Source organism: Rhea americana, unplaced genomic scaffold, assembly GCF_003343005.1.
Source record: "Rhea americana isolate MKP2758 unplaced genomic scaffold, rheAme1 scaffold_269, whole genome shotgun sequence".
Classification (NCBI taxonomy): domain Eukaryota; kingdom Metazoa; phylum Chordata; class Aves; order Rheiformes; family Rheidae; genus Rhea; species Rhea americana.
The window spans coordinates 1,007,225-1,023,541 of NW_028186389.1; positions in this window are offsets into that span (position 1 = coordinate 1,007,225).

Below are 16,317 nucleotides of genomic sequence, written 5' to 3' on the forward strand. Positions count from 1 at the left end.
CAAACTTCCTTTCTCCCGGCGGGAAGACGTAGGCCACCATGGAAACGGTGTCCAAAATAGCTTTCTTCTGCTTGAATGTAGTAGTCCTTCTCTAATTATGGTAGCAGATCCCAGGGCTTGGTTCAAAGCCCGCAAAGGTCTCTCTTCTGACTTGAGTGGGTTTTAGACTGTGCCCCTCGGTCTATGCATGAGGGTTGCCTTGTTCTGTTGCAACCTCTAAACGATGATTTTGAGCCTGCGGACAACTGACAAAGCTTCTCTTAGACTCTGGTCCCGGAACATTAGAAGCAGGCCACCACAGATTAGAAAGCGTAGACTAGAAACTACTGAATTGAAAACAACTGAAATAATGCCTCAAGCACCGATAGATGCTTTTATTTTCTTCTCCTCCTCCAGTTCTGATCAAATCTAGCCTTCTCTGTTTTATCTTTAAGGGTAGAAATCAGTTCAAGCAATGCACTGAGAAATGTATGACTGTAGGAAAGGACAAGTGCTTGGAGGAAGTTACCCTTCACATGAGCTGTAACAAAGAAAAAAAATGCTTCACATAAAATTATATAAACTCCATGTTTTATTGCTCAATCTAGGAAAGGGTAGTAAAATTGTTCGGAGTTGGAAACTTCTTAATTAAACCCAAGCTTGTTGACTTAAGGACTATTTATGATTTCTAGCAAAGATTAATGTACAATAGCAAACCAAACGGTTGCAGAGCTTGTTGTCATATAATTTGTAGGAGTGAGTGAAAGGGAAAGATTATTACATTCAAACAAATTTATTGTTCGGTAGCTCTGGGATATTTTGGTTCCTTTAGTTGGGTGGATTTGGGTGGCTTTTGTTTCATAAAGTCGGTGTAAAGCAAATAAAGTACCAAGACTGTGCTTGGACCTTCCCCAGTGGAAAAGTGGGATGCTCAGGCAAGCTTCAGGCCAGCAGCTCCAGAGCCCATCAACCCAAGCAGAAGGTCCACACTTTTCCAAACCATGGGCATATGTTGCTACAGGTCTATAAATGATTGGGTGGGTAAATCCAATAGCCTGTTATATTAAGGGACAGACCCATGTTATATAGCATATAAAATTAGAGGAGAATGTGTACCTCTGTACTGGACTTAGGTTCTTGAGACCTTATGGAAGATGCTACCTAGCAGAAGTCCTCCCAGGGATCAGCAATACATATGAGAATATGTGGAGTCCTTATTGCTGGCTTCATTTGTGCTAATTAATTAGCTACAGCCACCTCATTAAATAGACTCTTCGTGTTCAAACTTTTGTCAGTTTTGCTTAATGACCAAAATGAATTTAACCTCTCTCAACATGAGAACTATTATTCTTCACCTTAGTGACAGGACTAGATTTAAACTGTTCCTTTTCATTCGTTACATTATTGTGTTAAGTATTAAATGTTAAAAAGAAGCCATTCCAAAACCTCACTGTATTAAAATGGAAATCTTAATTTCACTAAAATTGAACGACTCAAAAATTCTCAGCATATGGTCAGATGGATGTTCTTGCACCTCATCTTGAAGCCAGCTGTGCGTTTTCTCTAGCCGGGTATTCCTGCCCCCACGCAGGGTTAGGCCAGGGCCCTCGGAGCTGCGGAGGACGTCCGTGGGCCGGGGCTTGCAGATGGAGCCCCGAGCGGAGAGGCAGCCGTGCGGTGACCGCGCTCTGCTGCCGCGCGGAGAGCACAGCGAGCATATGCTCGTGTGAGCTGCAGGTTTTCAGGCCTTAGGATTTCACCCTCAGCCTTCCTGCAGCGGAGCTAGGCTACAGTGAATGATGACTAGCTCTCTGGGAGCTTTGGATGAGACATCTGGGAAATGATTTTACCATTCCCATAAAATGTTGGCTAAGGCTCTCTGAAATTGGATGCCTCCACAGGGAAGTTACGCTGCCGCTGGCCACAGGGTCTCATAGAGCTGTAGCGTATTTATTTCACTTGATTGAGTGTGAGTTTTCTTTCTTTCTTTCTTTTTTTTTTCTTTATAATCTTCTTGTATTTTATTGGTATCTTTTTTCTTTAAAGGGAAGAAACAAAGAGAAAAATTTGAGATAACCCTGAGAACTTTCCCTGCGAACAGTAATGGTCATCCTCTCCTAAGCAGCAAGTTTAAGGCAGTGTGCCCCTATTATAAACATCTCAAATTTCAGACATGTGGAGCCCTCTTCAAAATATTTATTCTGTCTTTACTGAGGCACAATGAAATATCAGAAAGGGGAACTCGTGAGGCAATGCAATATAATCTTTTGTTTGCGTTGCGGTTTATTGTTTCTTCCTCTCTGTTTGTCATAAAGCTGGAGTAATGTTTGTGGCACTGGGATACATGCACACGATAAACAGCCTGGTGGCTCTCAAGCACCTCAACCTTGCTTAGGTGCTTAATCACCCAGAGAAGATGTTTACTGCTTTGTGCACTCCTCTGCCATGGGTGTGATCCGTTTAATTACAAAGCAGGGCACTGCACGGGAGGGAGAGCACAGGCTGCAGAACGAGGTCTGGAGGGCAGGGGGTTTGGGCAGAAAGATTTCCTTGGTTGGACCTCGTTCCTTCACCCTGCTCCTCTTGCTGGGAGATAATATGGATCTAACGTGTTTTCTCTGACTCCAGTGAGCTTTGGGCTGGTGTCCCCTTGGATACATGGGGTCCAATGGCAGAAGCTGGGCTCAGCTCCTGGACCAAGCGCAGAGGAAAACGTGAAAGCAGTTCAGCACTTTGCTCACGCTGCCTTCCTCCAGCGCTGCTCCAGGCCTGATGGGCCGCAGCCCCAGAGAACCTCACTAGCTGGTCCTTTCACGTTCGCAGTTCCTGGGGAGCAGCATGGGAGCTGCAAGGGCTCTGCTGGGTGAGCGTCCTCACCCGGCCCACACACAACCTCTGAGATCTGACAGCTCACCTGCCCACGCGGGCTCCAGCTTCCATTTCCCACGGACCTTTCCCGGGGTGGTCCTCCTCGCTGCTGCCCTCCACTGCGGAGAGCTTATGGGGCACGAGGGAGTGAGCTGTAGCCCCCTCTCCTTTGCTGTTTTCCAGAGTAGTCTTGAGTGGGAGCCGGTACTGTTTCTCCTTGTTGGGCTTGTCCTTGGCACAGGGCACTCCCCCTGAGATGTTAGCTCTTGCCTCTGCTTCGTCTCTGCAGCTCTTTCTGTGGAGCCAGCAGGATATTAAGACCTCAGAAAAATTTTAGAAGTGCTTCTAAAAGCCCAGTGTTTCCGGCTTCCTCCCTCCTTTCAATCGCCATGACAAGGGAGAGCTTTTTACCCAACGTTGCAGATTCGGAGGTTCAAACAGGAGGTGCTGGTGGGGGGATAAAAGACAGCGACTCCCTAGGAGGGGAACAGAGCTCCGGTGTGCATCCAAAAACATACTAGATGCTGCGTAAGAAAGTAGTAATAGGTTTCAAATTACTATTGTCCTTTAGCAACTAGGAGTCAGGCTTACTGCTGTCATTTTGTGATAGCTCTTCTGGAAGGCACCCAGCATGCATTACCTGGTAATGTAACTTTGTCTGATGTGCCTCTGTTTTATGTACAGGTAGCAGAATAGTTATAGACAGCTTTTTATATTTAGCAGCAGGTTTATAAGGAGGAAGAAAAATGCCTGCATACCTGTGTTGTTCCCGTGGCACTTGAGCACTTAAATATCTTTTTTTTGTTTGACATCCTTTGTATTTTAATGACACGCAGAGGCATCAACAGAGATTGGAACTCTATTATATGAGGCACTAAATGAACATGTAGAAAGACAGCCCCTGCCACAAGTAACTGACAGTCTAAAATAGATGAAACAGGCACTGAAAGTCTTATTATCTCCATTTGTAGGTAGGGACACAGGATAAATTAAGACTCCTAGGGCTCTACACAGAGCCTATAGCAGTCCTTATAGTTGAACTCCTGTTTTTGGAGTCCTTGACTAGTGTTTTTAATGCAAGACTGCTGCTTTCTTGAAAACAGTTTAACTCCATTAATAATTAAGATGTTGAATGAAATAATGCTGGTATTGAGACAAAAAGTTAGTATGTTCAGATATTATTTCATGGGAACGTTGCCATTTTATTTCAGTAAGAACAGACCATTAAAAGGCAAATTAAGGCTTTTTATTTTTAAATAGGTAAGAAAATGCAGCATAAAACTAAAACAGAAAGAGGCTTGCTCATCCTTTTGCTGATTTTATGACTCTACTGCTCCCTGGCTCACCTGGAGTTACTTCTCTTTTAAAACGGCGCTAAGGGAAACGAGCGCCGTGCCCAGTCTGTCCTAGAAGCTCGTCCTTTAGAACCGTAGAGTGGTAAGGTTGGGAGGGACCTCTGGAGACCATCTAGTCCTGTCCTCGGTGTAGCCCCGTGCGGGGACCGAACCCGCCACCTTGGCATTAGCAACACCATGCTCCAAGCAGCTGATCTAAACCTGCCCCCCAATCTTTAGGGATAAGATCTCACTGCAGACTTCGTTGCTGGATTGCCTGGTTCCCAGCAACGATATTCCCAGGTTTAAAAGCAACCCTCCAGTTTGTAAACATATTTATATTTGGTTGAAGTATTCAAAATACGAAAGGATAAAACATAGTTCATCGTTCCCATTCGGTGCCAAATGCCAAATCTGACGAGCGCACTTTTCCTTCGGGAAGGGGAGAGAGTCTCCTGAGGTTATCAGATCCCCTGCCCACTATTTGTAAGTCAGACCTGCAGCTCTGACACTTCATTCTCTGCAGTGGATGAGTAACTGCTTGTGGCAGGTTTACAGAAAAAAAAATTCCTCACCTTCAGTGATACTTAAGGAGAACATTGGTACCATCTGCACTGATCCCATTACAGCCAGCTTACGGACAGCTGGGATGTCTAGGCATCCACTCTCCTCATTAATCCCCCATTCCACTACGATAAACTTCTGCAGAGATGGCAACACATTGCAGATGGAATTAATCCTCCATGGCAGGAGCTAATTAAGAGAACAAATCTGAAGCTGTGCCTTATGGCTCTAATTCCTTTTTTATACCTGCAGGGCAAGGACTGTTAAAAATGAAAAGAAGTTAAGCATAAGCCGATGCTGGCATTAACCGTGTCTGCAATCTCAAATACTATTGCTCCTGCTCTTTTCAGCAGGATCAGACTTTAAAAAAAAAAGAAAAAAGAGAGAGAAAGAAAGAAAGATAAGAAAAACCTATGAGGAGAGAAAGAAAAAGCAATTTTCATTAGAAACTTTCAAAAATCAACCTGACCGTTCTCCTAAGCAAGCTAATGAAATTAATCTCAACATCAAAGCAGAGCTCTGTCAGATGGCACATATTCCTAGGAACCAGTGTTCAGATAGATACATAAGTCTTTTCAGGAGCAAGTTGGAGGTAGAAATTATATGAGATTGTATAAATTAGAACAAGAAATGGTCCTCTACAAGGTGTTGATGTGCCAGGGTAAAAAGCAACCTCAAGGCCTGTATTTTTCAGGGAGGGGATTTCCCATTGGTTGTGGAACTCATGATTTTCAACCACTTTAAAAAAAAAAAAGAAAAAGAAAAAGAAGTTTCTCCTTATCCATCAGTTCAACTCTCTGCTGGGATCCCTGTCTAAAGACAGAAATGTGGGAAGATAAAACCCTTTGCATGTGATTTTGCAGGATGGGACTGCCAGCTGCAAACGACCAGCCGCGGAGGAGCTGAATGAAGCGTGCCTGCGGCACGCGGGCGATGTGGGAGCTGCTGGTGAGCTGTGCGGTATTTGTGTGCAAAACTTTGAAGCGTGCTTTCTGGATCAGAGCTTGCAGAGCGTGTTATTTCAGATTTAAATAGCTCTATTTGTAGTGCACTGAAGTGTGTGCTTACTTTCAGCACGTGTTTAAGACCCTTCTCTGTTTGTCAAAACACTTTAAGCTAAATATACAAAAGACGTAAGCCTTGTGAAACTTGGCACTATACAGCCTGTGTTAAGGAGCTTGTGGTCGCAGAGGAACCCTCGGTCCCGACTTAAGGTTTTAGGCTCTTTAAGCACTGAAGTCACTGGTTCCATAAAAACTAACATGCTGAGGAAGAGTTGACAAAACCAGTTGCAGAAAATACTGAATAATTGCCATTTTTCTGTGGAACTGGGGCATCTCTATCCACAGGAGAGGTTACAAACCTGCTCCTTTTTCTGCAATTAGTTCCTGATGCCCTTATAAAACCAGAGTGGGGAAAAACAGCTCAGCGCTTTGTTTCGTACGTGACTGGAGAGAGCGCCAGTACTCCCGCACCATCCCCGCTCAGTGGTCTGAGCGCACCCGGTGAAATAAAAGCGGCTCTGGGCGCACGGGCACGCTTAATTGCTTTGCGCTCTCCTGCGGAGCCTCGTCTGCACTGCTGATGCTTAGGAAATAGAGATCCTCTTAGCTCAGAGGCAGGTTGCAGCTCGGTAGCGTTTTTAGAGGACGGTGATTTTGGCTTGGACACCTGCCGCTGCTGAGGCTTAGTCCTTTTGTGGGTGCGTGCAGCGGTCCCCGCCGGGAGGGAGCACGAGCCAGCACGGCGTCGCAGCGCCGGGAAGTGCGGTCACAAGCTCTTGGCAGGAATTAGGCTTGCAGTTAGAAAGGAAAGCGTGACCCCAAGAGTGTGCAGCCAGGAGGCAACTGCTGTCCCACAGGCGAAGAGCAACGGTAGCGTCCGCGTGCCAGCGCTGTGCGGACGGACCCTGCCTCGGCAGGGGCACCCGGGACGCCTAACGCAGGGCTGCGCTGCCCCGTCAGGCTGCGCGAGCTCGGGGGATCCTTCTGCCCACCGCGGCATCCTGATGCGACAACTAATTCAACAGCCTGTTGAAATCAGTGGGACTTCTGCATCCCCTCCAAGCTCAAGCTTACTTGTAGGCACTGGCATTAATCAGGTTGGTAGCGAGTCCTTTGCTGAGTTAGGGTCTGAGAGAGGTTCAGATATCCCATACGCACGTCTTATCGTTAAAAGGATGTGTCTGGCCCTAGAAAAATAATAGTTAGGGAGCAAAACATCATATTCACTCTTGGTAGGGATATTTATCACCTGCTGTGTGTCTGCTACTTTGCAATAAATTAGAATGATGAATTCCTAAGTCCAGTTGATAGCTGCTCCTGGACAATTAAGATTGATTTTATGTATGGATCCTTGGAGTTTAATAACTTAACATGATATAGCAACAAATTATACAAGCTTCGTTATTTTCTAAACTGTGAGAATATTTTAAGTTTTGATGCTCAATTGTTAATGTCCGGTTGTTTGTGTATGAGAAGACACAGTCCGGATAAATTTTTAAAAATGTGCCTTAGAGCATTGATGCCACAAAAATATCTGAGTTACTTCAAAACCTTCAGTCAGAAAGGGCTCCTGGGGGTTCAGATTGTCTCAAAGCGAGCAGTTAAGCTTGAACTGCTAGATTTAATTTTTAGAAAAATTGCTATGGGGGGAGGGAAAGAGAAAGTTTTTTGGCCTGTGCACTTTGGTTGTAGCTCAAAGGAGAGTGTGAGGTTTATTGATTTGGGTTTTCAATTCCAAATTGCAAAAGAGGATTGAAGACTTAATTTTATTTGTGGCAGGCGAGCACCAAGCCGTGGTCCTCGTAGCTGCGCGCGGAGGCAGCGGGCTGTGCCACGCGCAGCTTCCCTTGGCCTCCGCGGGAAGGAGTCGTGGCGCGACGTCTTGGGAGGTTGGATCTGGAAGAGCGCTGGTGCGCTTGGATGCTTGCGCGAGCTCTGCTGAGAGGAAAGGCCGCGCTGCCCGCGTTGCAGCCTGACGTTCTCTTTCCAGATCGGCAATATTCCTCCTTTCCCTCGGCACCGCGTTCCTGCCGGGTTTGTGTTTTGAAACCCGAAGCTGCAGAGATGCGTGCGGAGGTGAGGGGGGCTAACCGAGCTCCTCCAGATTCCAGAGAGTACGGCGAGATTTAGCTTTGATTTGGGGTGAAGTTTTAACCCGCCAGTTTTTAATAATGAGGTGCTGTTCTGAAGAGATAAGAGCCTTGAAAAATGTCTTTAGGCAGATGATTCCCATATTGTTCTGTAGGTGAAAAGAATATTTCTACGATGTTTGACAACTCACGCAAAGGCCTTCAACTTATTTTTCTCTAATGCTTTTTTTGCCCACTAGTTCAGATGGCAGATTACTCCCATCGTGCATCCCAAACAGGTCCATCCTCAGGTTCAAACACTTTCCAGACTAGCACAGCAAAGCAACCCTAGCTCTCTGCAGGGAATTGGGAAGGCTTCAGACATCTTTTTGTTTTAACCAGTTGTGGTTTTCAGTCTGGTGTTTATAAGTCATACGATATGTGACTATCCTATCACTATTTGGTGACCTTAGCAGTTTTGGTTTGGGATTTTGTGTTATGTAAACGAAAATGCATTTTTGGAAGTGAGTATAAAAAATTATGGGCTATTTATGGTGTTATGTAGCAGCAAACATAATTAAAATTGATATACAGCAGAGCTATAGCAGACGAGAGGGTGGAAGAGGATGGAGAGGTGTTTCAGCTGCCCCTTTGAGAGAGGAAAATTCGGGAAGGGCTAAATTCGTCTCTTTGCTGTACTGTATTTTGTCTGATCAGTTCCTCGATCTCCGCCTGTCAGAAGGGAACATCCCCTTTAACATAGGCGCACCTCTCCCTGCCTGTTTCTGCTCCCCTGGGTGGAAGGAGCCGCAGCAGAGCTCCCAGGGCCACGGGCAGGTTGGTGGTGTCAGGTCAGGGTTGGTAGCTCCCCATCTCGTCTCCCTTTGCTGGAGACTTGGCACCGTGCAGGCTTGCAGCAGAGCCGCTGGGAGTCCTGGGCATGGGCATTTGTCCCAGAAAGCAGAAGTTCCGGCTACAACTCTGCTATAGGAAACTTTAGAAGCAGCAGAGGCTTTGACTAGACCATTAGGAGTTAAGCTATCCGTCAAAAACCTCTAAAAAGCACCCTTGGGAGTTGAGATCATATGAGAATTTGGTTGTGGATTTCTTTTTTTTAGCTGATTCTTTCTTTTGATGTGTCAAGAATAAGGTTTAAGAAGAATTTAAACACGTTCTTAAAATAATGCCCTTCGTTGTGTGGGTGGAAAAAACAAATCTTTCAGCTCGTAAAACTGATGCTTCGTGTGATTTCCTGATGTTCACTTACCTTGGCTGCTGTATTCCCATACCAACTCTGATCATCCCGCTAAATCAGCAGGAGAAATTTGTCCCTGGCTGCACCCGCAGACCATCCCCGTGGGATATGCTCTCCCCGGCTGTGCCTCGCTTTACCGCTGCCGGGAGCAGCACGGTGCTCGCTCCTCGGAGGTGCGTGGCGGGGCTGAGACAGCGTGGGCTCTCCGTGTGCGGTGCTGCTGCCCACAGGGACAGGTGAGCCACTCTCCAACTGAGTTAAAACGAATAAAGTACCTTGGAGGCCGTGCCTGGCCCTGGGGCGTTCGCTTAAGCGTGTATCCCAAATCCTCTTGAAACGTCCTGGCACAATTCAGCCCAAAGAGCTGGTTACTAGTAACACCGTGGCTGCTGAGCTCACCAGTGCTGGCGGCTGCCACACGTAAGGATTTGCCCAGACTTCTCTGTCTTTTCAGTCCAGGAATGTTCTCACGGAGAATTTTAAGGATTTCATATATTTGTCCAGGATTTACAGATGTCTAATGGATCCAACAGGTCCCACAGCATCTGGCCCAAGCTGTTGGCGTGAGTGCTCTGAATTATGGCCGTACTCAATAACTCTGACGGTCTGGGGAAATGCTAGATTTGTGCAGCACGAGTCTGTAGGTGCTGAGAGCCCCTCCGGCGTGTCGGGGGCCTCTGGGGTGCGGCTTCTCGACTGCACGTGCGCTGCGCGGCCAGCCTGGGCCGGCACCACGACTGCTTCGCTCCCAAACCTCCGGCACGTGCTCCAGGCTGCCGGCCTTTGGCAGTGCTTTCCAGAGCAAAAGGGATGTGGATGTTCTGATTATATTTTTATGTATCGATTATATATTATATTATTCTAAAATCCATCTCAGCGTTCATGTACAACAGGCCTCAATTTAACTTGCTGGTGTGACTGCTAATTGTACTATGTTGGCATAAGTCCAGATAATCTTACTGTAAACTGTTGCCAGGAGAGAAAAGTTGTTCTTATTTTCTTCTTCCTTTCTCAGGGACAATAAATTAAAGGGAAGATCAGAGTTGCAGAACACCTAATTTGCAAAAGAGGGCTTAACTGCTTGTTTCCAACATTTTAAATTTATTTTGCAAACTTTCATCCTGTACAAATTGAACTTAACTGATTGGAAGTGACGTGGGCAGCCTTGCTCCCCACCAGAACAGCGCAGCAAAGCAGATGGCTGGACGAGACACTGTTCCATTATTAAAGAGATCAGCAAGGAGACTAGCAAGAATTGCACTTTACAGCCTTTATATCTCACAAGCCATATATTTTTTCTAAGATGAGGGAAAATTAATATGGCCTCTTTATTGGATGGAAAAAGCTTTTCAATTTAACCTTGAGCTATTTCCCTTTCCAAAGAATTTTCATAAAAGCAACAATGAAAAATTTTAATCTCCTTACAGGATAATAGGAGAGAGATCATCTGGAGTTTATAAAGCACCTTAGTTAATGGATTCATTTTAATAATGATGGGTTTATCCTCCCACATTGCTTTTTTTTTTTTTTTTTTTTTTTTGAGTGTACGCATCCAGATTACTTGTGGTGATGAAGAACGCTAAAAGCCCTCTTCCATCTCTCCTTTGGCAGTTGGGATGGAAAGTCCCGCTGTTCTCCTGGACCTGCAGGCCTGTGATTTGGCTGTCATCTCTCTGACCAGCTCTCTCTAGATCTTTGTGCTCAAACTAGAGCTAAATCAGACTTCAGGCTGAAGTGTAGCTTCTCCACCACATTTCCAGCTCTGGTGTGGGATTTCGCCAGCTCAATTTTTACAATGTTGTTTTCTATGACTTAAACTAGAGTTTGTCCTACCTAAAAGCACCTGAAGTGCTGCTTCCAGTGTCATCTGCTGGCCTGTTGTTTCAGCTGTGTAACTTCTCCCTATCTGTTCTGCCTCCTTTCCACCCCCCCATCATGAATGTTAATTACTTGCCTTCACTTTAAAGGTCCTACCTGAGCTCCTCACGTGCTCCTTACTGCTCCTCTTACGCTTCAAGCCAGTGGCACCTTGTCCATGCAGCCAGGGGCTGAGCCGCTCTTCGTAGCGCCGCGGTTCTGGAGGAGATGGGAGGTTGCCTGGAAGAGCAGGTGACAGAGTCGCTATGTGACATTTCTGACCACGCTCCCGAGCCCCACATCGTGCGGGTTCCTCAGGGGCAAGCTCTTGCTTTGAGAAAAGTGCAAGCAGTAATCCAACAGAGGGGGATAACGGTTTTGGAGGGAGATTCTGCACCAGGAATAATGCTGTGAACTAGCAGGCCGGGCCTGGAGAGCTCAGATTTGCTACCTCCTTTTTTTTTTTTTTTTTTTTTTTTTTTTTTTTTCTTTTGCCTCAGTTTTTGTTTTCTCTGCATAGGGTGAATCAAGAATTTCTGTTAATAGCACTGATTTTTCTCTCTTCGTAAAACTACTTAGTAAACGTAGCGCAAGAAAAGTAGCAATGTTTTTGGCAATACAAAAGACTTTATAAATTTACTAGTCTATTTATTAGCATTATCTTGACCCATTATTGTAAAAGCACATCTTCTGAACCTGGAGAATAGGAGAAGGAACTCTATTCCCATGATTTTTTCCTTCTAGGAAGTCAAAAGGTGCAGATTTTGACTGAGCTCTCCTCCTTTTTTGTGACAAATTAGGAAGCTCTTAGAGCGTAACTAGGAGGGTTGCTACTCTTCTAACAATTCCAGATCTCCATGTGTTTGTTACAGACAGCTCAAAAATTGCTTGCATTAAATCCCAAATGGGGGTATTGAAGCTTAGAGGTGTCTTTGGTGATCCTGTGGCAACCACATGTTCAGAGCAGGAGCTGCATCTCCGTTGCGTTTGGTGATTCCCACGGCTTTGGGCCCAGGTGGCCCTTGTGCATGAGGGCACGCGGGTTCACACTGATGGCCGGAAGGCCTGGAGTCCTCTCTCGTCTGACTCGCGTCAGGCTTGAGTGGATTCAGTCTGCCAAAGCACTCGGTCAAACCCGTGCGTTCTCCTCCGGAGGCTGGGCAGCCTCGTCCCTGCGCCTGCGAGGGAGCCTGTGGCACCCCAAAGCTCCCAGCCGCGGGGAAGGGTCAGAATTAGTCGCTGAATAATTTACACGAAGGATTCTCAGTTTGCCCGGTGTGCGTGAGCAGTTCGTTCCCCGTGGTCAGGCTGCAGACGTTTGGCAGGTAGCTGAGCTCCGTCACAGCTGTGCTCTTCCTTTCCGGGTCGTTTCTCCGATGTCAGCAGCGGCTCTGCCGCCCTCCCCCGGCGTAAGCCTCAGCGAAGGCCGGTGTTCGTCTCTCTTCTGTTCAGGGAACCTGAGCGACGCTCAACGCTTGCTGCAATCCGTGTGATTTTTTTCTCTTAATGTCTCATCCTTGGCCCTAGTGGGTTTTTGACCGCTTTGGGTGTATCAGACTCCAGGATTTTTTCCAACTGGAGCTGCCTAATCCGGCATAGCGTGTGCAAGTGAACAGGCTTGCTTTTCTGAGCGACTGTGGACAGGCTCTTTGTCAGTAGCCCCTAGGCCCTTAGCGGGTCGCAGGTCGGAAATCACTGGGTTAAGCCCTCAGTTAGAGTCGTTGAGCCAGGCTCTGGGTGTTTGGTCAGGGCTGCCGATATCCCCGTCGATACGCTTTAGGTAGGAAGTGGTTTACAGTTCTTCAGACTTCCCTTTTTGCAAAGAAGCAAAGCAAGATTTCTTTATCCTCTCTGGTTTCCACCGTGGCCTTTGATTTATTCAGAAGGGAAGGTAGCTCCAAAGACCACGTTAGTCCCCCTTCTGCTAAGGTGCTCTCGGGATCCAGTCTTAGTTCTTTCTTTTGCCATGGTAAATGTAGCATTCTTACTGCATTTATTAAGACAAGAAAAAGGTGAAATCATTATTGTTAGTCTACAAACAAGACTTAAATACCTATCATCAAGTGTAAAAAGGAGTAAATATGGTATAAATTATTCTAATGGGTTTGCACAAAAAAAGCAATTAAACTAATGCAGTTTGACTTCTTTTCAATTAATAATGTACCCAATCATTTCTACATTGTTTGAAAGACTATGCGCAGATAATATTGTCTTATAGCCTAATTTTTTTTCATGCAATTAGTTGCATACATTTGCTGACAGGCTAATTTATGTGCAATTGCTTTAAAAGCAGAACTGTTTTGCATTTAATTGCATTGGGTTGTAATCCATCTGTTGACAAATTTGTGTGTTTTGCTATTTATTTGCTAATGCGTTCCACTACTCCAACATGATCAGTCATACAAGTTGGAATATTTTTTTGATTATATAAATACCATAGGGTAATTAAGGGCCAGATGTATGGTTGGTGGGAATGACTCCTTGTGGTATTTCTGCCTCCCCAGTTGAACCTTTTATTACTGCTTTATGGAGAGGGAACAAAATTATGATTAAAAATGTGATTCTGTGGCCACTTGTCTGTTTTTCCGCAGCTGCAGCAGGGGAAGGTCATGGGACGTTTATTGGACGGTGCCCAGTGCTGCACCGTGCCAGTTCGCTGGTGGCTGGCTCTTGTCGGGAGCATCTTGCTTCTCCCAGCAATCGCTGCCTGAACTCAAAGAGCAGCATTGGTTGGCTGTCATAAATCTTTGTTTCTAGTGCCCTTGAGAGGGAATGGAGGTGTCAAGCTGAGGGGTTTCAAGGCAGGTACGATGCTTGAGCTTTCTCTGTTGTCCTTGGGGAAGGAAGCATAAAGGCTCCCAAAAATGCGGTCCTGGTGAGGGATAGGTGGGTAGCGACCTGTCAGTGGAAGAGCTCGCTGGCTCTTCCTCCTTTACTAGGCAGTTCTCTCAAGACCAGCTGAGTTAGGCCTCCCAAAAAAGATACCAGCAACGCGCAGGTGTTGCATGCCAAAGGCAAGATCTTGGGGCTATTAATCCTTTTTCCAAAATAAAGGACATTGCAAGGTTTGATATGGCAGGTGTTTATACACCAGTTTGGGCTGTCCTGAGTGTGGATTCAGATGCAGATCAGCTTCCATGGCTTCCTAGTGGGATTGAATTGAATCCTGCAGTTCCCACGTTTTCAGGCAAGTGCTTCCTGACTTTGGATTAAGATGAAGGTCGAATGAGAATTCTCTTTGCTTGCTTTGATTTTGATTTTGCTTGCTTAGATTTTCGGCTTTGTTTCTTTTTGGTTTTGAATGACTGAATCTCTGTTTCTCCTGAGTATTAACAACTGGCAACCGTACAGATTCTGAAAGTTGAGGCGTCTATAAAAATACTGGTCCCTTTTGAAGTGCTTTAAAGCATAAATTATATTTAGATAATATCCTGGGATGCAGATATGAGTCTGTGAAAAAGGATTTTCTTTCCCTACCTCCTCCTGTTTTAAATCTAGAAATTAAAGACAATAGGAATATGATTATCAAAGGTGCCAAAAAACCATTCCCCTGTGGGGGTTTCACGTAGAAATTCTCGTCTCTGCTCTGCATACATTGGGAAGCTCGGTTTGTTGTTAATACTCCTTTGTAGTGCTAACAGTGCCCACAAAGCACAGTGAAAATAGAGTTGAAAGGAATGGGTGGACACTTTGTGAGCATCAGACAAATAAATTGCATGCTTTGTATTCTCTGAAACACAGATGACTGGAACTGTTACTGACTGAATAATTTGCAGTGATTAATTTGAAGAGATTTTTCTGGTTTTCGGTTTTCTTTGAAAGCATGCACATTTAATCACAAGTATGGTTTATTTAAATGTATTTTGGTACAATTGTTTTGTCTTGGGACTGCTGGCAGGAAATTGGCATTTGAAATACTCAGTGTGTTGATGAGTTCCATAAATCTGTGATGTGTTTTTCTCACCTGATGGGGAGTTACGTGGAGATGAGTTTATTGCTTAAATCACAGGTAGGTCGTGTGTTTGATGATGGGATTTGCCGTTCTTGCCACGCTGGCTGACTGCATAAAGATCAGGAGGAGAAGATGGTGCTGTATGCTTCATATAAGTAACAGGGCCTGAAACGTGAATCTTGCAACTGGATTTATTTATTACTGCTCTTTGTATGGTAGTAGTTCCTGGTTAATGTTATGAAGCGCATGGGTGACTGTGTGGGTGCCCCTGTTAATTGCCCCTCAAAAGCTTCTCTGCAAATCACACCTTTCCTGCTGGTCTCACCTTGAACTTCTCGTTAGGAACAATTTTCTCATTGCAATTAATAATTGTTTTGGATATTGGCTTGTCCTTGTAAGCCCAGAATGTTAACCCACCCTATGCTTCTGAGGGAGAAAAGTCATTTGGGGCAGAAGCCATGGGAATAAATAGCAACCTGCTTGTTCTCCTGCCTTCTCCGGGCTGATTGGATCCGGAGCTGAGCTGAGATACTTCGAAGGGCAGGCGCAAGGGGGGACTTCAGCCTACGTCCATGCTCCTGCTACGCCAGCTACAGGTGTTGCGCTTCTTACGTGTTTACCAGGTAGCAGAAACGCTGCCGGTTTCCGGAGTGGAGCTAAGCCTTCTCTCCTGAGAGCTCCTTGCCAGCTCCTGGCTGAGGAGGTTCAGGGGGAGTTTATAAAAGCAGGAGACAGGGAACTCGGCAGCATGATGAGGCTCATCAGAAACTTAATCGCTGCAGATTTGTGTGGGAAACGGCGGTGATTCTCTCCCACGTCTTTCATCATGATATCCTAGTGCCCCCCAGAGTCAGACTAATAAAATCACCGGGATGGAGATCCCGCGGATGGGCTCCCTGAAAGAGATGGAAATGTTTCGTGGCACGCAGCTGGGGCTTTCCCCGTTGTCCTGTTAGCTGGCCAAAGCGGTTGGGCCCGGATCAGCAAGACGTGGAGGCTGCGAGTTCTCGCCGGTCGGCGGCGGGACGGGGTCTCGCTCGGCTCCCGCGCTCTGGCTTCCCCGCGGCAGCCACCCGCCGGCTGCTCAGCCAGAAGCCACCCTGCTCTTTGAACGTGTTTTATGAGCACGAGGATGCTTCCCCTGCTCGAGCCAGCTAACTGCCTCGTTCCGCTTCAGAGCGAACGTTAATGTCTAGGAAAAAATGGATTTCGTCAGCTCCCAAGAAGGAACATAAAACAAACATCCAAGGCCCTGTAATGCCAAGACATTTTTAGGATGCTTCTCAGGGGATGTACTTGACTTCAGTCATTATGAATCTGTTTTGTAATTATAAAGCTGCTTTATGGTCCTTTGAAACCACTTCTAAAGCTATTTCACAGCTATACTGAAAATATCCTAATGTATAGAATTTGAACAAAGTCTTTTTTTCTTTTT